Source organism: Amyelois transitella, chromosome 12, assembly GCF_032362555.1.
Source record: "Amyelois transitella isolate CPQ chromosome 12, ilAmyTran1.1, whole genome shotgun sequence".
NCBI lineage: Eukaryota > Metazoa > Arthropoda > Insecta > Lepidoptera > Pyralidae > Amyelois > Amyelois transitella.
Window position 1 is genome coordinate 9,961,486 of NC_083515.1, and position 23,392 is coordinate 9,984,877.

Sequence of the window (23,392 nt, forward strand, 5' to 3'; positions counted from 1 at the left end):
TCCATTAGAGTCGCCTTTTACGACATCCATGGGAAAAAGATGGAGTGGTTCTATTCTTTTTTGTCATTGGTGCCGGGAACCACACGGCACGTTAAATGTATTTTCTTTTTCCTTTATTCATTCAAAATCAAGTCCTGTTACTGTTTCCGCTCGCACGAACAGGAAACGGCTCTAGCTTGTGTCATCGTTACAAACAGGATATGTTCATCTACCATAATATTACCTACATTCTATTACGGTCTTCAAGATTTACTTCAAATAAATAACGGTAACAATCTTCATTTGAATGTTTTCATACATACATACAATCACGTCTATATCCCTTGCGGGGTAGACAGAGCCTACACTCTTGTAAAGACTGATAGGCCACGTTCAGCTATTCCCGGCATCAATACAAAAAAGAATAGGACCACTCCATCGCTTTCCCATGGATGTCGTAAAAGGCGACTAAGGGATAGGCTTACAAACTTGGGATTCTTTTTTAGGCGATGGGCTAGCAACCTGTCACTAATTGAATCTCAATTCTATCATTACGCCAAATAGCTGAACGTGGCCATTCAGTCTTTTCAAGACTGTTGGCTCTGTCTACCCCGCAAGGGATATAGACGTGACCATATGTATGTATGTATGTATGTAAAATCGAGGTCATCATTCTTTGAAGTCGGTTGAAATGCATGGACCCTATATTTTGCATATATACGACAGAAATGCAACATACACCGTCTCATTGTCCCTTGCAATTATTTCCTTAACAGACAGCAGATGTAGCCATTTAAGGCGTCACTCCATTGCTGCGCGGTGCGCACGCGTCGCATTTTAATTAGTTTTGCTTGGTATAAATAAATACTTGTTAGAAATGTAATTACATAAAATATAGGCCTCTTTGTATAACTAAATTTGTTCACAAATCGAATTTGTGAGGCAAAGGTTGCGGAGGTCAGATGGGAGTCGCTTCGTGTAAAAAACTGACTCACCCAATCCAGGATCCGTGACCAAAGGCATACCCCGGCCTCATACACTCATTAGACGTGCACCTAACGTGCACTTACCTTTATTTTTGTCAAAATTTTCGAATCACATTACAATGATCCTCGGTCACAGAGTGACTGAATATTTATAAAATAGTTCCTTTTTTCTCTCTCAAGAGATAGGCTTATAAACATGAGACCTTTTTTAAGAGGTTAACTAGTAACCGGTCATTATATCTTTCAATTTCTATTTCATTATGTATTAAGTCTTGTGACTTTTGGGTCTGTCTCCCACTTAAAGGATGTCCAACTGATAATGTATCTATATGAAACTTAACGTAAACTTAAAACTCGACTCAAATGGCCTTTCAGTTTTTTTGAAGACTGTGGGCTCTGTCTACCTCATAAGATTTGATTATAATGTATATATTCCATACATATAATCACGTCTATATCCCTTGCGGGGTAGACAGAGCCAACAGTCTTGAAAAGACTGATAGACTACTTTCAGCTGTTTTGCTTACCGATAGAATTGAGATGAAATACAACAACCTAAAAGAAGAATCTCAAGTTTAAAGCCTATTCCTTAGTCGCCTTTTACGACATCCATGGGAACGAGATGGAGTTGTCCTATGTTCTTTTTGTTGCGCATAACATATCACCTGACCTATGGAATACAAGCCTTATAAAATAGACTTTAGCATATAAATTGGCCGCCATTTTGCTGTGAGTCGCCATTTTGAGATTCTATTATATTCAAATTAGAAAATGGCGGATCCTTGTCATATCAGGGTTTAATTGTAAGCGAGGGATATTGCTAAGCCTTTTATGGAGTATTTTCATTATGTCAGCCTTGTATTAAGTACTTTGAATACCATTTAGTATACAGTTTTAGTCATTTATGGTTAATAAATTAATATTAACGGCTGCTAACGTTTAATTACTTTGACAGAGAACATGTTTAGATCTTTTCACTGTTAAATTAAATCAATCAATCAAGAAAGTGAACTAAATTCTCAACTTTATAACACTTTGTCCTGACTCTATATAATTATTTTAGTCCATACATTCGTTCATACATATTATCAATTCTTTATCCATTACGGGGTAGACAGAACCAACAGTCTTGCAAAGACTGAAAGGGCACGTTCAGCTGAACGGCTTAATGATGGGATTGAGATTCAAATAGAGACAGGTTGCTAGCCCATCGCCTAAGAGAAAAATCCTAAATTTGTAAGCCTTTCCCTTAGTCGCTTTTGACGATATTCATGGGAACATATTGAGCGGTCCTTATATAATGTGCCGGGAACCACACGGCACAATAGTGTATAATTAAATTGACTTCAAATTGAGCCCATCGCCTAAAAGAGGAAACCTAAGTTTATAAGCATTTACCTTAGTCGTCTTTTACGACAATGAAAAGAAAATTTACACCACAAGCGAAGCCGCGGACGGACGCTAGTATAAAACATGGCAAGCTTTTTCTGCTAGCATTGAACGGAACTACACATACTCCGGAATTCTTATTGCCAGTTTTATGTTCTTACGGTATATCTTGAAATGTAACAGACAAACAGACAGTCGGTTGCGCGACGTTATTTATAAGTAATCGTCTCGGCTCGGACGGTAACTGATGTTGCTTTATGCGAATTGATTCTAATGATTTTTTTTTTGCAAGTCTTGGAATACAGTTTCATCGAATAAAATATTTTTCTTTCTTTCTTCTTTCTTATTTGGTGGTGTGGTGTCCATGAAAAAATATGTCTCAATGGAATAATTTATTAAATTCAGACAGCAATCTGCCACTTGTTAGGTATCGTTAAAAGCGACTAAGGAAAAGGCAAACAAACTTGAGATTTTTCTTTAAGGCGATGTTCTACCAACCTGTCACTATTAATCACGTCTATATCCCTTCTGGGGTAGACAGAGTCAACGGTCTTCAAAACACTGATAGGCCACATTCAGTTGTTTGGCTTAATGATAGAATTGACATTCAAATAGTGACAGATTGCTAGCCCGTCGCCTTAATGAAGAATCCCAAGTTTATAAGCCTTTCCCTTAGTCGCCTTAGTGATCCTTTTTTTTATTGGTGCCGGGAACACGGCTCGTATGTTTCGCATTCATAATATAAGCATGGACGCATCAAAACATAATTTCAAAAGCGATCAAAGCCGGTAGCGGTCGCTAGTCAAACATAAATCGCAATCAACAGTTGCCAAGACAGTATAATCTCGATCTGGACCCGGCACCGAACGCTGGACTCCACAGTGGCTTACCGTTTTAACAACCACGCCAACGACACCCGTCGCCAATTAGTGAACGTGCGATGTGTTCAGGAATTGAAGATATTCAGTTTGTTTATTTAGAACTAGCCTAGCCCGCGGGAATGGCTACAATGTGTATTCGTCCACGATTTAAATTTAATAGATCTATATTGGTAAATTTATGTTCGGCGAAAATGCTGCAGTGTAGTTTGTTCCGCCGCTTCTTCTACACATGCGCTTCGGAAGCTGTAGTAGACATAATTAGATGAAAGTTATGTGACGTTAATTACTGATACATTGTATCCAGTAAAAAAATATATATTCAATTCTAAATATTGATAGGTTGCTAGCCCAACGCCTTCAAGAATAATCCAATGTTTATTAGCCCTTTCCTTAGTCGCCTTTGACGACATACGTAAGGAGAGATATTTTAGTGGTGAAATTTTGAGTGTATGGTTGACCATTAGGTTAAAAATTGTTTTTTCCCCTCTTGGAATTGGAATTAAAATTAGAAAAACTGTTCACTATCATATCATATCATATATCACTATCATAGGCCATCCGTAGAAAGAATTTCCTCTTACATACATACATACGGCACGTCTATATCCCTTGCGGGGTAGACAGAGGCAACAGTCTCGAAATAACTGATAGGCCACGTTCAGCAGTTTGGCTTATTGATAGAATTGAGATTCAAATAGTGACAGGTTGCTAGCCTATCGCCTTAAAAAAGAATAACTACCAAGTTTATAAGCCTTCATTAGTACATATCGGTGTCAGGATCCAAACTGCACTTCGCAACATTCGACCTACGTTTTTATACATTTTTTTTATATACGAAACCCTTAAATGTAACTAATTGTATCTTTGTTTAGATAAATAGGCGGGATAAATATAGAATGCCTACTATGAGTTGGAAAAATATAAAGAAAACTATAATATAAAATTTAAAACTTAAAAAGAACTCTAATTTTGATTGCGTCCTAATCATCATCGTGTGAAAATTAACAAAGGACGATCGTACTTGTTCGTCTCTTAAAATAATTACTTTTCTGTAAGCGGCCAGTGTGCAAATTAAACAATACATTTTTAAACATTCTCATTTCGAACTGAACACGCAAGGGAAAGGAACGTTGCGTGTGGAATTCTTTTTTTTTCTTTTCAAAAACTCGATATTGCAAGTCTGGGGATACAGCTTTCATGAGAAAAAGTGAAATAAGTAATAAGGTATAGTTAAACCATATGATATGATGTTTGAGTGAAAGGATGTTGTCTCTGCCTACCTCTCCGGGAAAAAGGAGTGATTTTTATGTATGTTTGTATGTATGATGATCAAATTGATTCATTAACTCCTTCATATAATAACGTCTATATCCCTTGTGGGGTAGACGGAGCCAGCAGTCTTGAAAGACTGAAATGCCACGTTCAGCTGTGTGGTTTAATGATAGAACCGAGATTCATATAATGACAGGTTACTAGCCCGTCGCCTAAAAGAAGAATCCCAAGTTTATAAGCCTATCCTTAAGTCACCTATTACGACGAGAAAGATACGATAAAGAGATGGAGTGGTTGTATTATTTTTCTATTGGTGCTGGTAACTACACGGCAAACGGCCATAGGTAACAAACAAATAAACTTACTTTCGCATTTATACCGCCTCTGTGGCGCAGCGGTAATACGCTTGTCTGTGACACCGGAGGTCCCGGGTTCGAATCCCGGTCGGGCCATTGCCCGGGCCAATCAGTAAAAGTTCGTTTCTCATCATTATGAGAAACGAACTTTTACTGATTGGCCCGGGGGTCTTGGATGTTTATCTATATAAGTATTTATTATAAAATATAGTATCGTTGAGTTAGTATCTCGTAACACAAGTCTCGAACTTACTTCGAGGCTAACTCAATCAATGTAATATGTCCTGTATATGTATTTATAGTTAGTACTACTTCAAATACATAGATAAATAGATTTTTTCTATAAATCTCGTTGTACACATTCCACTACACTCCACTGTACATAAAATAAAGGAAAAAAAAAACACGCAACAAGAACTACGAATATAGTTATTGGCCAGGTGGGATCTATTAGTGGCTTGTGGTTTATATTTTTTATATATTTTTTGCATTAGGAGAATGCCCCTACATTCCTTAGTTCTCAGGACAGTGTAACTGGCCAGTTGGTTTGAGGTAAACGACTTTTGTTGTTAGAAAAAAAGGTTAATTTTAAAAATTAGAATAAGTATGGTATATAAGTAATTATTCTTTATTATAAGAGCCTATGTTGATGTGATGGTAAAGAAAAAACTGGCTAAATGCGAGTCGGCCTCGCGCATGAAGGGTTCCGTACCGTTATGTATAAAAAATTGCATTAGATGTATGAGAATTACTTTATTTTTATTTTATTTTTGTTACACTTTTATACTATGGAAACCCTCATTAACATTTGATTTTACAAAATTTTGTATTAATAGTTATAGCGGCAACGGAAAAGTACTATATGTAAAAATTTCAGATTTCGCGGTTTGTGAGAAACAGCCGGGTGACAAACGAACGGACATACAGAAGATTATGCCGTTTATGCGCGGAACTCTAAAAATATAGTGCAGCTACAGCTACGCTATAAAAGTCAGTCAAGGCTAAAGCTATATAAATCTTTGGCGATATTGAGACTATTGGTCCTGTTTCGAGATAAACAGGTAATGTAAATTTCTTAATGTTTTATTGCACATAACTCATACTGTATATCACAACTGACTTACTTAAAACTAAAAGTCGGACAGCAGACAGAAGAGTTGCTGACGTCACAAAGCGTATTGCGAAATTTTAGTGGCAGAAGGGGGATCATTTTGTACGCAAACAAGGTTCATGGTGCAAATTGGTGATGGAGCGGAGACTGTGGGGTGAGAACGCCCACATGGAATACTCCAGATGCGTTAGTAAAACAGTTGGCATGAAGTGGATGGAAAATGCTCAGGACTGAAAGAGATGAAAGACTCTGAAGAAGGCATACAACCTAGCGGACGAAAATGGCTAGAGAGGAAGAACAAGAAGAAGAAAAATAAAAGTGTTATATACCTGTATGTATGTATTTGTGTTTAAAATTAATTAACAATTATGCACAAAATTGGACATAATTCCCACACATATGGACTTGAGAATATTATATATATATATACCTATATATATATAATTTAAGCTAAAAGAATATTATCAGAAATTCTCACGGAAATGTATCAGGTACTAGTATACTACTAATTGCTAGTCTGAATTGCTTATCATATGGAGTAATTAAAAATCGATTAGCTGATTTCATAAGCCGGTGGCTATTTTTTTTGGCATGTAATAATTGTCTTAGACACTTGATTGGTGAATTATTTTATGAGTGTCTACCAGATCTAAAAGCAACTGTAGTTTTCAAACAACTTTTTTTTCATTGGTGGCGAATTTTTACATACATACATACATAAAATCACGCCTCTTTTCCGGAGGGGTAGGCAGAGACTACCTCTTTCCACTTGCCACGATCTCTGCATAGGTTTCGGGTACTTTTGACCTGCAGGCTTACTCTCGAACTCAATCTCAATCTCAATTCTGTCGCAATCCAATTCCAATCGCAATTTAGTTTGGTACTCTTGAAATCATTAATCTTGAGATTGAGTTGGTATTGCGATTGTGTCATTATTGTGTTTTCCTTGGCGATTCCACTATACGTCAATATGACAGTGACATACATCACCATGTCTACGACAGAAATAGAACGAATTAATGAATGAAAACTTTGATAAACAATATTAAATTTAAGTAATTTTCAAGTAAATAATTAATTTTAAATGATATTTTTATTAACAATGCTTATTTCTTACTAATAAATAACTTTAAGGCAAAAAATAATCAAATTAAATGTTTCAAACGGCGTATTTGGCTGTATGAGTACCTATTTTCCTGTGCCTATATGTAAAGTTCACAATAAACAAAACACATTTTAAAACCAGTGTTGCCAACTTAGTGGAATTTCCACTAAATCTGGTGGTTTTGACTTGTCTTTTAGCGGACATATGAGTTTTAGTGGCTAGTGGATTTATCTAGTGGAATTTAAGAATTTTGTTTTTTTTGTTTAAATTATTGGAATAACGCCTATAAAATCCAGTCGTATCGTTGTTGGAGTTCAATTTCTAGACTTATCAATCAATAATTTGCCAACCTTCAATTTAGTAGTGAGTACAACGCTCAGGAGGACCGGCATCCAGGCCAGAAACCACAACATTTCATTTCATACTTTATGTCTCGTGAGAGTTCGACAACAAATGGGCTTTGTTACTTTTTATTGTCAACCACTTACTATAATTTATGATCGTAACGAATTGTTTTAAAAATTTATTTTAAACATCATTTATTTTTATTTAATTGTAACTAAACTTATAACAATTTATTTATTCTGATTAATTTGAATATCTAATATTTGCCGCTTAATCCGCCAACAGCGACATCATTCATGCTAATTTCGACACAACAGAAATAAAGTTAATGGAAAATTTAGTGTTTTTTTTTGATGGTCCGACTTTTTTTAGTGGATTTCTAGTGGTTTTAGAGGTCGATTTTAGTGGGGAGCTTGATACGTCGTTGGCAACACTGTTTAAAACTGTGGTTTAAAAGTTTTAGTTTGGCGCTCATAAGGTAAGTAATTTTTTCACTTATTAAAGTTTTTGATACTTTTATTTATTATAAAACGATTGTCACTAGTACACAAGTGATCTTCAAGCAAAAAAATGTTAGTAATGCTGTATCATACTATTACAGAAATGGCAAACAGACCCACACAATACCAAATGGCAGCGTTAGTGGAGTTCCTGGAGAAAATCCAGGAATTGCTCGAGGCCTTCTGCCAACGCAGCAGGCCAAACAGGAAACTCGAAAAAAGTGGCAGGAGTTCGCTGAGTCCACTAACGCCTTGGGTGGGATTATCAAAGATGGGCAGGCTTGGGCTAAGGTAAGCTAGCATTAAAACAGATTTATTATATTAGTTACATGCATATATATTAAATCATAATGATTTCCTTTTCATGCATTTCAGTATTGGACTGAAATAAAATCATCCCTTAAAAAGGTCTGCCAACAAAGGGCTCAGTCCATGAGGCGCACCGGAGGTGGCATAGATGTGGTGCCAGAGCTGTCGTTGCTGGAACAGCGCCTAGTGGCAGTCATGGGTGGGGACTCATTTGCCACGGGCACAAGGGGAATAGCAGTAGACCCCTCTCCCCAAAGTAATGTAAGTAAAATAATATGAAAAGTTAAATAAAATTTGTTTATTCAGAAACCAAGAATTGACATCAGTAATTTACTTAAAACTAAGTTTACTACCGCCTCCAAAGCGCAAGTGAAGAAGAAGCGGCACAACAAACTTCAATGCTGCATTTCTACAACAACGTCAATTAACTTACAAACATTATATTAAGCATTCACTATAGATTATTTTAACACGCTTAATAAAATAATAGTGTACAGTTAAAATTACATGAATTAAGTCTATGATCAGTAAAATAACATTAACAAAATTAAACTCTGAACTAAAAAATAAAAATGACATTCATCAATACAATTCAGTTAAGTGATTTTATAATAATTTTATTTATTTTTCCTGTTACAGTCTAGCCCCTCCATCTTGCCATCCACGTCTGATGCAGTTTTACCCATGATAGACCTGCCAACATCTAGATTATCTATGGTAGAGCTGCCTTCCACCTCTGCCGCTGTTGTACCCGAAGCATTGGACAGATAAAACTATCTACTATATGTGATGCACCTCCAAATGCTGCATCTACACTTAATATATTTAAGTCCGCGTCACAGATCTGTAACAAAAATAAATTAAAAATAAATAAATATAGTATTTTTATTTTATATTAATTTATCTACACTAATATTATAAAGAGGAAAACTTTGTTTGTTTGTAATGAATAGGCTCAAAAACTACTGGACCAATTTTAAAAATTCTTTCACCATTCGAAAGCTACATTATCCACGAGTAACATAGACTATATTTTATTTTGGAAAAAAATAGGGTTCCGTAATGATATATAAAAATAATTGGCAAAACAGCGTTTGCCGGGTAAGCTAGTATTTTATATTACCATTACCACTACATATAGTAGTGGTAATATAAAATAAGCTTATTATGAATTTATGTAATAAACATATAAAAGGGATACATACCTACTATTAATACATTTGTTGAATGGTAATGTTTTCTGTTAAAATATCTTTCTTCATTTTCAGCAGGACGTACTATTGCCACATGGGTTCCATCCTATTACTCCAGGAATGCGAAATTATTCATAAAACCTACAACAAACACAGATATTAACACACATTTCTGCCATCTGCCAAATAAAATAAATTGTCATGTCTTAAACACAATTTACATACCTTCTTTTAATAAATTGCGTTCTGGAACAGTTTGAGGAAATTTTATGTATTTATGCAGGATTGTCGGGTCATTCAATGCTGCTGTCAATCCCTCAATGCCCGAGATACTGATTGCTGCGACATGGGAGTACCTAGTGAACATCCTACTAGGCGTTGGTAGCTGCCAGTTGCATAGAATGAAAGTGCTACTAGTATCTGTAGACCAAAACCAATTATTTAAGCAATTAGGTACCTTTGCAAACTTGTTTGTATCACAAACTAACACAAAGTACTCACATAATTTAAAACAAAATTACCTTGTATTTTGTACTGATATCACTTCTTCTTTTAGGAGCTTGCATCAAGGGTTTTAGCTCTTGATATAAATAATGGAACAATGCCTTGGTGACACGATAATTTCGCTTAAATTCGTCATCACTCATAGCAAGTGCTTTATCGGCGTACCGAGCAATCCTACGCAAATTACGCGTTTCTCGCAAATCCTTTCTACAGGCATCACTGAAAATTACATTTTGCAACACCAAACGAGCCATTGTATGCACTTTTTTACAAGTAAAATGTATATGCAATTTTCACAAAGTTACTATTTCCTTATTGTGATTATCACAATAAATATCCAAGAATAACACAAGTTCAACGCAATGTCGAGCTGTCAAAATGGCTTCAAGAGTACCGAATTCTCAAGTTCCAGAACAAAATCTCAATATTAATTAGTTCACTCAATATCCGCCCGATTTCGCCCCAATGTGGCGCTAGTGTGAAATTCAAGAGTGCCAAATGACGTTTCTTGCATTGAGATTGGCATTGGATATTGGCATTGCGAGTCGAGAGTAAGCCTGCTGACCCTTGACCAGGACGTCCAAAGTGCATGTGTAGAAGAAGCGGCGGAACATACTACACTGCAGCTAGGTACATTAGTCCCAAAATACTCTAAGACCACTAACAAATATGAGTAAGTGATGAAGTTTAGACTCAGACATCGACAGGTCGCTAGCCCAAAAGAGTCGCAAGTTTATAAGCTTTTGCCTTGATAAATTTTAACAATCCAATTTGAAGAAAAGAAAGCAGCGTTCCTTTGAATAAATAACCCATTATTTGACAAAGGTTTCACCCTCCACATTACATAATAAACCCAATTAATGTCCGCATAAAGTTAAGGTGAAATTTGGTTACGAGTTTTTAATGTGACTAAGACGAAAATGTTAATTTATGTATCAAGCGTTGAATGCTGTTATATGAGGCGTTAAATATTATGTATGCTTTGACATGTGTAATAAATCTTGCATTTTATTGCCGGTGTTTAAAGAAGATATAGAGGATAAGGTAGCTAAGAATTGTAGATAACTAACTGAGTCCCGGGGTTTCGCTCCCGTGCGAATTTCGATAAAGCAATTAAAAAAATTGATATTTTTATGTCGAAATTCTATGTCCAATAGAAATAAAGAGGATACGACCACCCCATCTCTTCCCTAAGAATGTCGTTAAAGGTGACCAAGGGATAGGCTTGGGATTCTTTATTTACGTGGCCTTTAAGTATTTTCAAGACTACTCTGCCTCTGTCTTCCCCCCAAGGGATATAGACTTGATTATATGTATGTACCACGTTCAGCATTGTTTGAAATTGGAATTCAATGCATAACCCTAAAAGAATACCTCGAGAAACAAATGCATTAAGCTTTTGCAAATTAAAAGAAATTTTATATCTATTTCATGTTGACCAACAATAAAATTAACTTTCATTGTTATATTGCGACAATCAATTCACTTTTTAAAATAATAAATAAGCATGAAGGTTTGCGTGATACGGTTTTATTTAAAGCGTTATGTAACAATGTGGTCGAATTGACCACAATCGAGTAATGGCCACTCAATTGTTTATTTTTATAGTTTAATGTCACGGTGTAGTGAAATTAATTTAACTACAAGTTTACTGTCTTATTGTGAACCGAATAAAAAATATTTTCTATATAGGTATTATAACCGCCGTGCCGTGTAGTTACCGGCACCAATAAAAAAGAAAAAATAGGACTACTCCATCTCTTTCTAACGACTAAGGGATAGGCTTATTAACTTGGGATTCTTCTTTTAGGCGACAAACTAACAACGTATCACTATTTGAATCTCAATTCTATCATTAAGCCAAACAGCTAAACATGGCCTATCAGTCTTTTTAAGATTGTTGGCCCGGTCTACCCCGCAAGGGATATGGACGTGATTATATGTATGTATGTATGTATTATTACGTACCTATATAAGAATACAGGTTTTTTGCAAATGCCGCGGGAACCATAATTTTGACCGGGATAAAAGGTGCTCTACGTCCTTCTTCAGACTCATTATCTATACTAATATTTTAAAGCTGAAGAGTTTGTTTGTTTGTTTGAACGCGCTAATATCAAGAACTACTGGTTTGAATAAAAAAAAATTTTTTGCGTTGAATAGTCCATTTATCGAGGAAGGTTTTAGGCTATATAACATCAAAGCCAGGAGGAAGAAGAAGACAACGCAAGGGCTTCCATCCTTGTCTTCCAAAGGAATTATTACAAAACTACTTACAATTACCACAAAACGATCAAAATCGTAATTTCACGGCGACATCATTTGCAATTTACTTTATCGGAACGATTTCATGTTGTAATCATTAATGTAGCTGCTTATTTCGATTTTCTACTGTCGTGTGGTTCCTGGCATTTTGGAATAGGAACGATCAGTGAATGTGGATGAAGCGAAAGACGTATGCCAATATCGTGGCACGTAGAATGATAGAACGAGAATGCCTCCTTCTCCTGATTTAATGTAGGTATGCGTTTATGTTTGTATTCCATTTAGTAATTGGTAATTTGTAAGCTTTATTAACCCCCGACGGAAAAAGTGAAGTGTTATAAGTTTAGCGTGTCTGTCTGTCTTTGGCATCATAGCTCACAAACGGATGAAGCGAATTCAATTTAGTTTTTTTTTTTAAATATATAAGGTTATTTACGTGTGAGTGTTCTAAAACATGTTCGATTAAAATCGGTTGAGCCGTTCAAAAGTTGTGGGAGCTGAAGTGACGAAGGAAGACTGAATGACGGCAAATATAATCGAGTGAAATCGCACTAACAAGAGAATAATGATGAATTAGTCGAGGGTTTTCTTAGCTAAACATACATACATACATATAATCACGTCTATATCCCTTGCGGGGTAGACAGAGTCAACAGTCTTGAAAACACTGATAGGCCACGTTCAGCTGTTTGACTTACTGATAGAATTGAGATTCATTTAAACACAGCGACAGGTTGCTGGCCCGTCGCCTAAAAGAAGAATCTCAAGTTTATAAGCCTATCCCTAAGTCTCCTTTTACGACATCCATGGGAAGGGTTGGGGTTGTCCTATTCTTTTTTCTATTGGTGCCGGGAACCACACGGCACTTAGATTAACCCCGGTCCAAAAAAGCGATGTGTAAAAATACTCTAAGGCCACGTTAGGCTATACGGCATAATAATTGAATTAAGATTCACATAGTGACAGGTTGCTAGCCCGTCGCCTAAAAGAATCCAAAGTTTAAAAGCCTATCCCCTTTACGACACCTTACTCGCCTTTTACGACATACATGGGAAAGAGATAGAGTGATCCTATTCTTTTTTTTTTAATATGTGTGTCGGGAACCACACGGCAACCAAGAACGTTATCGTTACTAAAAAAATATGACAACTACGAAAGAAAAAACAGTATAGTATATACATAAAGAGCGGGCGGTTATTCTGAAGAAAGTCATGCGACACGCGTTGCTTTCTCGCCGAAGAAATTGTTATAAATTCTCCTTATTAATTGGCAATCGACTACTTTGAGAATCGGCGCCAATGTTGTTACGAATCGTAACAATTTGCATTTTAATTGTATATGTACTTTCTGTTATTAGCTACGCGAACTGGTACTTTAATGTAATCGTTTGAGTGTAAACTTGTTGTCTTATTTTTATTTTACTTTCAGTAAATATCAGATAGGTTAATATAGTTTTGAATAAATATTGAATTAAAATTACTTTTTATCAAAAAAAATTATATTACATTTTGTAAAAAGTCATTTTTAATTAAACGAAATATTTTTATTCAGACATAATATATGATCCTGTCTATATCCCTTGCAGGGCAGACAGAGCCAACAATCATCAAAAGACTGAAAGGCCACGTTCAGCTGTTTGACTTTATGATACAAATGAGATTCAAATAGCGATAGATTGCTAGCCTTAAAGAGGCATCCAAAGTATATAAGCCTATCCCTTAGTCGCCTTTTACGACATACATGGGAAAGAGATTCCTTTTTCTATTGGTGCCAGGGACCACACGGCATTTATTTAAAATTTAATTATTCAACTTAATTTAAAATAAATAAAAAAAAAACAACAAGCCGTGTAGCGGTTTGTCCGCATTCAGTTGCTGGCACTACAATTTTACAATTATTTATAAAAAAAGAAAAACAAAAATTCTAACTTAAAAATTAAAAAAAAAACCTACCTTAATTCTCAATAATCACTTTACCCTAAGTGCTCCATTAGTTCAATAACATTATCACAAAATTCACATACACACTTTTGACGCGCGATCCCAACTGGATATACGTGCGCGCGCAACAAACACGATGTCTCAACTGGTGGTGGAGTCCCCATGAACTTGACAGATTCAAGTTTACGGTGTTATTCTGGTAGATTGCTAACAATACTACTTATATCGTTATTTATTTATGGGTCAATATTAACTTGAAAAATATTTTACTTCATAAATTATCACTGTATTATTCTTTATTCCAACTAATAAATGTTTATAACTACATACCTATATAATTGTTTTTTATAAAAATTAAGTATTAATTACTTTTGCCATGTTAACCTGCAATGATCATTATAATAACCCTTAGCCCCCTTGTACGACATCCATGAGAAATATACGGAGTGGTCCTAGTGTAGAATGAAGTAAGTAAATAAATTCCTTTCAAATACAAATAAAAACCTTTTTTAATACTATTTGATTAAAGACATGAATGTTTCATTTATTAATGCTTTTACTAAAAACTGATATAAATATGTAAGTCAGTGGTGATGATGCACCGGGCAGAGAAAAAGTCACCTTTTTCTTCATCTGTGTGATCTTAATCCTTAACCCTCCACTAATGCTTTGACGGCTGGGGTTAGGTACTTTTGGGATTTGACCTTACGGTTTTTATAACTTTTATAAAATAACGAGCTTTTTCCCGCTGTAAATGTTTTCTTTCTCCGCGTTTAGATGAACAGCTATAGGATTTAGTTTTCAAAATTCACTCAGCGCATTAAGCGCCATCTACAAAAGAATAAAGTTTTTTCGCAAATCCTACGAGAACTATAGTTTTTACCGGGATGAAAGATACTCTATGTACATATATCTACACACTTAATAAAAATTATATTAGCTTAACTTCGACAAGATTGTGCGTCAATAGGTAAAAAATAAAAAAACAAAAACTTACTTACGGATTTTATAAAATAAGTACTATAATATTACTATGACCAGAATAACACCGCGCGTCCCATTGATTGCGATACGGCCGCTACTGTAGCGTTGCATTCATCGCGCTGTGAACGCTGTTCTCAATCGTAAAAAATAAATATTATCGATTGTAAAAGTCTTACCAATATACATAATATAACTTGCTTTAACCAGCAGTGCCGTGTGGTTCCCGGAACCAATACAAAAAAGAATAGGACCACTCCATCTCATTCCCATGGATGTCCTAAAAGGCGACTTAGGGATAGGCTTACAAACTTGGGATTATTTTTTAGGTGATGGATTAGCATACAACATACATATAATCACGTCTTTATCCCTTGCGGGGTAGACGCAGAGCCAACAGTCTTGAAGAGACAGACAGACCAAGTTCAGCTGTTTGGCTTAATGATAGAATTGTGATTCAAATAGTGACAGGTTGCCCGCCCATCGCCTTAAAGAAGAATCCGAAGTTTATAAGCCTATCCCTTAATCGCCTTTTACTAAATCCATAAGAAAGAAAAAGAGTAAGTAGTCCTATTCTTTTTTCTATTAGTGCCGGGAACCACACGGCACATTTAATAAACTCAGAGATATATTGCAAAACTTATCAGTCATGAATATCGGCTTATTATAAGTACAACATTGTTCAAACGAAGACAACATGACTTAAAACAATCTGAATCATCTTTGATGTGATGACTGTTCTCACTCTGATTCGAAAACAAACCCTATCATTCATATCGTCATGGGAGATCTGTAAACAACAATTGAATTGGCACCCCGCGGTATAGTTGTGGGAATGGTCATAAAATAGTAGCCGTATACTGGACGAAAATTGAAGCATAGAAGTCAAACGAATCTAAGACTATAGAAATGCCACTTATCTATACTAATATTATAAAGCTGAAGACTTTGTTTTTTTGAACGCGCTTATCTCAGGAATTACTGGTTGTAATTGAAAAATTATTTTTGTGTTAAAAACCTGACTTACCCAATTCAGGATAATAGGCAAAAGCGCAACTTGCAAGGACTCCTTTTGGAGAATTGAGAATGCAAACCGGAGTAATACCAAGAGGAAAAAGAATGTTTATATACCTTACGGAGTAGACAGAGCCAACAGTTTTGAAACGACTGAAAGGCCATGTTCTTCTGAATGGTGTGATGATTTACCTAAGATTATAATCGTGACAGGATGCTTGCCCGTCGCCTTAAAGAAAAATACCAAGTTTATAAGCCTACCCTTTATTTGCTTTTTACGACATCCATTTGTAAGATATGGAGTTATCGTATTCTAAAGTTCCAGGAACCACACGGTTGAGATGCAATACGAAAACGTTAAGATGTCACTTGCGACGTTACATTCACCATTACTTATCACTTCTACAGTAACATGGGGTTCCGAACTCTATGGATTGAAGTACTGTTCCATGGTTATGAGATACTTTCAAGGCTAAAACGATTTTTTTAAATACCTATGTACATACTATCTATATCGTATCATAGGGCATTCCAGAACTTTAGTAAAGGACCGTATTACGTTTCTTTCCTATGGATGTCGTAAAGGGCGACGAAGGGATAGGCTAATAAACTTGGGATTATTTTTAAAGCGAAGGGCTTACAACCTGTCACTATTTCAATCTCAATTCCATCATTAAGCCATACAGCTGAACGTGGCCTTCTAGTCTTCAAGACTGTTGGCTCTGTCTACCCCGTAAGGGACAAAACCATGATCATATTAAGTGTATGGATGTATGCATGTAGAAACATATTATACAATACTTATTATTACACCTCTTTTCCGGAGGGACAGGCAGAGCCTCTTTTCTCGGCTGCCTCTTTCTTACTTCGTTTGTCCCTTCTATATTAATCAATATTTTCATGTAAGCCGTGTGGTTCCCGGCACCAAAACAAAAAGAATAGGACCACTCCATCTCTTTCCCATGGATGTCGTAAAAAGCGGCTATGGGATAGGCTTATAAAATTGCGATCTTTTTTTTAGGCGATGGGCTAGCAACCTGTCACTATTTGGATCTCAATTCCATCATCAAGCCGAGCAGCTGAACGTGGTCATTCAGTCTTTTCGGGACTGTTGGCTCTATCTACCCCGTAAGGGATATAGACGTGACTATATGTATGTATGTATTTTCATGTAAGTTGCGTTTCATTTCAGTGAAAGTTCAGTTCAGTGTTTGGTCAGCTGGTTGACTGGTAGAGAATGCCAAACGGCATTAAGTCCGCCTTTTGTACATTTTTGTTTATGTGCAATAAAGTTTTAAATATATAAATAATAAATTAATAGTAGATACTGTTATTTCACACAAATTTTCATCGTTTTGATAAGATAGGTCGGGGTAAGGCTAACCTTATCAATATTTTGTTATAATTTTTTTTAATGAGTATTGCAAGCGACTTCCTTCGCTGGTTATAAGTACAGTAATCCCTTGTAAAAAGTATTTTTTTTTTGGGAACAAAGTTTTATGTTTAATAACACCTAAATAAAAGTCGATGCGTTATCTATACATATAGACAACATAGTACTTGGTTGAGAAGATGAAGTGTCATATCTAACAAAGCAATCAATAACTAAGCAAATAAATAAGTAGGTAAGTACCTAAAAATCTAATTAATTTTGAAAATTGGTATGAGATTATTTGCAAAATTCTATCATTAAGCCAAAAAGCTGAACGTGGCCTATCAGTATTTTTAAGACTGCTGGCTCTGTCTACTCCGCCATTAGGCGTGATTATATGTATTATTTACAAAATTCGTATTCGATTAACAAAAGGATAATTTATATTAAAAAGAAAAAAACATTTTAATCCTAAGTAGCATCCCAAATCTGACACAATTTTAACTAAACAACAAAAAAAAATCTTATTAAAAAAAATCATCACCAGAACGCATAAAAATAACGAAAGCCCCATCTATGTCATAAAGCAGTAACTAAATTTCCAAAGCAAAGCCTCTGTGCTTTACAAACAGGAAAGTTAAAGGCTCATGAAAAGCATTGCTTTTCTCTAACTTGTATTGTTCGTAACTTTAATAGTACGCGATGTTTACACTAGATGGCAATACTTTGATATTACTGATTTGTAGCATTAAGAAATGAATGGGCAGCGTTAATCAACCCAGCGCATTATTAAGTGCGCTGCTTTATAGAAATTGATAGTCTTTCATAAATTGTTATCTTACAATGCATACTCGCCCAGTCAAAAACGTTATTCAAATTTGAATCTCAATTCCATCATTAAACCATACAGCTGTGCGCTACCCTTCTGTCTTTCATGACTGTTGGCTCTGTCTACCCCGCAATGGATTTAGACGTGACTTGTATGTTATAACATATTTAAGTATGCAGAACTGCAAATTCGTCAGATGGTGTATTTATGAGAAGTTTTTCAGTCGCATGCTTTGTTAAAATTTGATAACGAATTATATCATAAACCTTTGTCGAAAATAAAGAAAGAAAGTTTTAAATCTTCACATTGCCATCATCAATTATTTTCCATCCAATCTAGTTTTGACATGCTTGCACTTCCAAAGTTTACGAGATAAGTTTAGCGAGATATACAAACATTGAAGTCTGCGGAACCCATAGAATTTGGAAAAATATGAGACTACAGAAATGCCATATCACACTTAGAAGTTTAAAACTATCGGAATGTGTCGTTGTATTGCAGTTTTCTTCACAGTTGTAAGTTGCTAAAATTTTTTTTAAAATCAAATATATTAAAAAGCTTTTAAAATTAAATATGGCATTCAAAAACGTAGGTGAATGTACTAGTAGGTCACTGCGGAACAATTATAAGTTGTCGATCCCAGCACATCGGCTGGCTAAGGTAGAGAAATCAGTTCTGATTAATTATATAAGATTTAATAATTAATTACCAAAAAGTGTTCTTGAAATGAATGCTATAAAATTCAAAAAGTAGGTACATTAAAGATGAGCTTTGTAGGAAAGCCTATTACAGAACGGAGGATTATATTAATGATAAACAACAACAAGCAGCAGTTGCGACGTCATATTCACCAGTACTTACCACTTCTTTAGTTTCATATTATTCTAAATTCTATGGCGGAATCCTATTTAATTGATTGAATGCAGTTGCACTTACGGATCGTAAAATCGGATTTGAAAATTTGTGAGTTCACTTTTGATTAAAGTGTGATTTTTAAAGATATTTTAGTGTGCATGATTAATTTTATTGTATACACATTCATTCATTAGAAAGACATATTCAATAGTCATAAGCTCCGAAAGGTACATTTAGACAGGCTGTGAGTTTCAGAATTATACAATACTTACATTAGTTTGATGGTAAACCGATGCTAGAGACAGATTGCTAGTCTTTCCCTCAAAAAGAAATCTAAAGTTTACAGATTTTGTCTTGATGGACTTATAATATACATACATATATAATGAATTATCAATATGCCTGTTTATTTAGAAATAAAGACGTAATTGCGTTTCTGTGAACAAAAGATTTATTTATTTACAAAAGTTTTTTAACACTTTGATAATGACATAAGCTTATAAACTAAACATTTACTCACCTGTGAACAAAAGAAACAACATTTAAAGCCCTTATTTCGGGTCTATTTTAATAATTTCACAGGCAAGATTCTTACAATAAAATATCTGTTACACTACCTACACAAAATATTTCTAACCTCAATAATCACACTTGACATCTCCTTGACGTTTAAGCTGCCAGCGACCTCAACTAATTAACGCGGCAAAATTTAAATTGCATACATTACATAAAGAATACCTATAAGTTTTCTTTACATTTCCCCTCCCGGAGAAAAACAATTACAAGTATGTAGTTGTTTGTGTATCAACTGGCAATGGAGTGAGTTTTGTAACATGGAACAAATTTGATTCTTCCTTTTTGTGACCAGCATCTACTTCATAAATTGTATTAGATATTTTTCTCAAAATCTCGTAGGGTCCAATTCGTAATTCATCAGTTTTCTTCCTATTTAAACGATTACCATTCTCCACATAAACTCTATCTCCCTCTTTAAAATCATGTTCCCTCCTAAGCAAGTCATATTTTTTCTTATTATAATCATGAGATTTTATGGTATTTTTATATGCCAATTTTCTATCACTTCTTAGGTCTTCATTTGAACATTTTGTTTTTAATTCTGGTGGTAGAATGTTTACATCTTCTCCTTCTAGTAGGTATTTAGGTGCAAATTTGGTAACAGTATGTTCAGTCTCATTATATTTTTTTACACAATTCTGTGCGATAGTTGTCCATGCAATTTTCTTTCCTCTTTCATTTATTTTGCATCGTATCTTATTAACCAAAGTTTGGTTTAGCCTTTCATTAAGACCATTAGAAAAAGGAGTATCCACAGCAGTAAAAATTATTCTTATATTATTATCTTTCAGAAATTCTTTAAATTCTTTGGAGTTTATGCCGGGATATTGGTCTGATAATATCATATCAATTTTATGACTTTGTGTCACTTCCCGAATAAGTTTAATAAAATTGTTAGAGCTTTGGTTCTTTGACGTTAAAATATAAGCATACCTAGTGAAATGGTCAACTAAAAGATGTAGATACTTTTTTGTCGACCGTGATCCTCCAAAACCGCCAATTGTATCAATTGATACAATTTCAAATGGATATCTTGCTGGTCCTAAATGTGACATTAGACCATATTTTGGCTTTCTCCTTGTTTTGTTTTTTATACATATTTCACATTCTTCGCAAGTTTGTTTTATCTTTGTGATTATATTCTTTGCTGAGTAGAATGGGGTTAATTTATTTATCATTTGTGTGCTTCCTAGGTGGCAATAAGTAATGTGTACATTTTTTATCAGTGTTTTGCTTAGTTCTTCTGATAATATAATTTTGTCTCTTCCTTTATTTTTTTTATAGTATATTTCATCTTTCAGTATTAGTTTGTTTATCCTTTTTTGTATTTCTTCATTTGCGTTTTGATCACTTTTTATCTGTTCTATAGTTATTAAGTTTACCACTTTCAATGCATCATCAGTATTTTCAGTTTCATCTAGAACAGGATTTCTGCTTAAGCAGTCTGCCTCTTGATTTGTTTTTCCAGGATTATATTTAATTTTAAAATTGTATTGAGATAAATAATATGTTAGGTCACCGAGTTCCTCATCAGTTCTTGATCTAATATTCATGTTTTCTAGGGGTTTATGATCGGAATACACCGTGAACTCCTTTCCCATGAGCCAGTGCTGCCAATATTTTACAGCTTCTTTTATTGACAGGCATTCTAGGTATATTGCCTTTTTCTTTTTTTGTGCTTCTGATAATTTTTTTGAGAAATAAGCAACTGGCTTATTGTTTCCATTTTTATCAGTCTGTTTTAACACTGCTCCTATTCCTTTTATACTTGCGTCCGTGTAAATGTTTATTGGTAATCCTGGATCATAAATTTTCAAAATTGGTTCGGAGCATAGTAATGTTTTTATTTCATTAAAAGATTTTTGACATTCTTCGCTCCATATGAATTTCACATCTTTCCTTAATAAGTTATGTAATGGTTCCAGGATGATTGCACTGTGTGGTATAAACTTATGGTGAAAATTTACCTTTCCTAGAAATTGCCGTATATTTTTCCTTGTTTCTGGTATTGGAAAGTCTTTTACTGCTGCTAAATAATCCTTTAGAGGTCTCACTGTATTGTTTTCTATTATATGGCCTAAATACTTGGCATAATTGTTTGCAAATATACACTTGGTAAATTTTAATCTAAGCCCCTCCATTTCTATTGCCTCCAGAAATTTTGTAATATGTGATATATGTTCTTCAAAGGTTTTCGAAAAAATGAGTATATCGTCTATAAAGTTTACTGCAAAATTAGAAAGCTTATTTTTTCTTATTATGTTACTCATTATTCTCTGAAAAATGGCTGGAGCCGTTTTTAATCCAAATGGTAAGCATGTCCACTGGAAATGTCCTTCCTGAGTAACAAAGGCAGTTTTATATCTATCTTGTATTTTCAAAGGAATAGACCAAAATGCTGAATTAATGTCAAATGTTGAGAAATATTTAGAGTTCACTGTTTTTATCATTAAATCCTCAATTAATGGGAATGGCTGTGATTGTGGGACGATTATTTTGTTTAATTCTCTGAAATCTATACATAGTCTTGTTTTACGTTCATCTTCTTTTTTGTAAGCCAGAGTTACTGGGGCGGCAAACGGGCTATATGATTCCTCAATCAAATTTTTTTTTAATAGTTTCGATATTTGTTCTTCTATTTCTCTTCTATCTTCAACTGTGCATCTATATGGTCGTTTGCAGCAGTATTTATCCATTATGAGGTCAATATGTGCTTCATAATCTCGTACGGTGCCAATATCATATTTATCCTTGGCAAATACAGTTTTAAATTTTTCTATGAGCTTGTCAATCTCTAATTGTTGCTGCTTATCTAGATGATTAGCAATCTTTTTAAATTTATCAGTTTCAATGTGTTCATTGAAATTTATTTCTTGTTTCACTTTCTCCGTTTTAGGACTTAATAAACTTGGCTCAGTTTTGTCTCCTAGTGCATCAGGAATGTTGACATTTCTATTGCTTTTTGTATTGACATCTTCTTTTTGATTAGCTTTTTGTATGATCTTTAGGTCTTCATTTTGGATAAGTCTGAATTTTTTAATACAATCTAATCCAATTAAAAAATCATAATTAAAGTTTTCTTTGTCTATGACGAAAATATCCATGTTTTGTTCTATATCATATATTTTAATTTTTAATGTCACAATACCTTTTGTTTTTTTCTCACCATTAATAGTCTTTAAATTTACTATTTGTGTATTCGTTGTAGATTTTTCTTTATTCTTTAAGTTTAACAATTTTGCGTTTATCAACGATACATTTGAACCCGAATCATAAATTCCAGTTATTTCTATGGCATCATTCAATAGCAAATTTATTTTTATTAATGGCGGTACCTCTAGTTTTTTGGATCTTTGTTATTTAAATCTGTTTCTATTTCAGAGTTATTTACTGATTTCACTATTGATTTCCGAGTTCTATCTTTAAACCAACAATTCTCCTCTGGATGATAACGTTTCCCTTTTTTTTCATTGATACAAATTTGGCATGGCTGTTTTTCTTCTATTTTTTTTTGTTTATTGTCGGAATTTGTAAATACTTTTTTTTCATACTTATTTTTTATGACAAGGTGTTCCAATTTTCCTATTTCATTATATAGATCTTCTGTTTCTTGCAAAGCTTCTCTGTCAA

The 23,392-nt window shown here is 34.5% G+C and overlaps 1 protein-coding gene and 1 pseudogene across 2 annotated transcripts in view; one reads left to right on the forward strand and one right to left on the reverse strand.

The window, feature by feature from the left end:
- The window catches only part of LOC106142577 (uncharacterized), an 87,237-nt gene extending 72,964 nt beyond the window's left edge, over nt 1-14,273 (reverse strand). For both annotated transcript variants that reach the window (XM_013344383.2, XM_013344382.2), the window contains exon 1: nt 14,148-14,273. The gene's annotated coding sequence lies outside the window, so the exon portion shown is untranslated. The remainder of the gene's footprint in view (nt 1-14,147) is intronic.
- LOC132902360 (uncharacterized) lies at nt 7,912-9,004 on the forward strand (annotated as a pseudogene).
- Nucleotides 14,274-23,392: the final 9,119 nt, after the last annotated feature.